Below are 373 nucleotides of genomic sequence, written 5' to 3'. Positions count from 1 at the left end.
CTTTCCCCCACTGTGCTCTGACCTCCCAACCTCCTTAAATTCCCCATTTTTGGCCTTTTCCCTCCTCAAACCTCCTCAACTCCCAATTTTTGGACTTTCCTCCCAATCCACCTCCTTAAATTCCCAATTTTTGGCCTTTTTCCCTCCTCGATTCCCTCTTTTTGACCCTTTTCCCTCTTCCCAACCCTTCCTCAACCCCCTATTTCCCCTTTTCCCCCCTCAACCTTCTGAAATTCCCAATTTTTGGCCTTTTTCCCTCCTCAATTCCCAATTTCAGGCCTTTTTCCCTCCTCAACCCCCAACTTCCCACCTCGTTCCCTCCGCGATTCCCAACTTTCCCTCTTCCCCCCCCTCCCCCCCTCCTTCAATTCCC

At 50.9% G+C, this 373-nt stretch overlaps 1 protein-coding gene across 1 annotated transcript in view; it reads left to right on the top strand.

Moving 5' to 3' along the window:
• Positions 1-373, top strand: part of LOC104398935 (E3 ubiquitin-protein ligase TRIM39-like) — a 5,825-nt gene that overhangs the window by 4,798 nt on the left and 654 nt on the right. The gene's annotated exons all lie outside the window — the stretch shown is intronic.

The sequence above is a fragment of the Chaetura pelagica genome, unplaced genomic scaffold (assembly GCF_000747805.2).
Source record: "Chaetura pelagica isolate M959 unplaced genomic scaffold, ChaPel_1.0 scaffold1150, whole genome shotgun sequence".
NCBI lineage: Eukaryota > Metazoa > Chordata > Aves > Apodiformes > Apodidae > Chaetura > Chaetura pelagica.
Note: the sequence above shows the minus strand (reverse complement) of the source record. Positions and strands in the feature narration are given on the sequence as shown.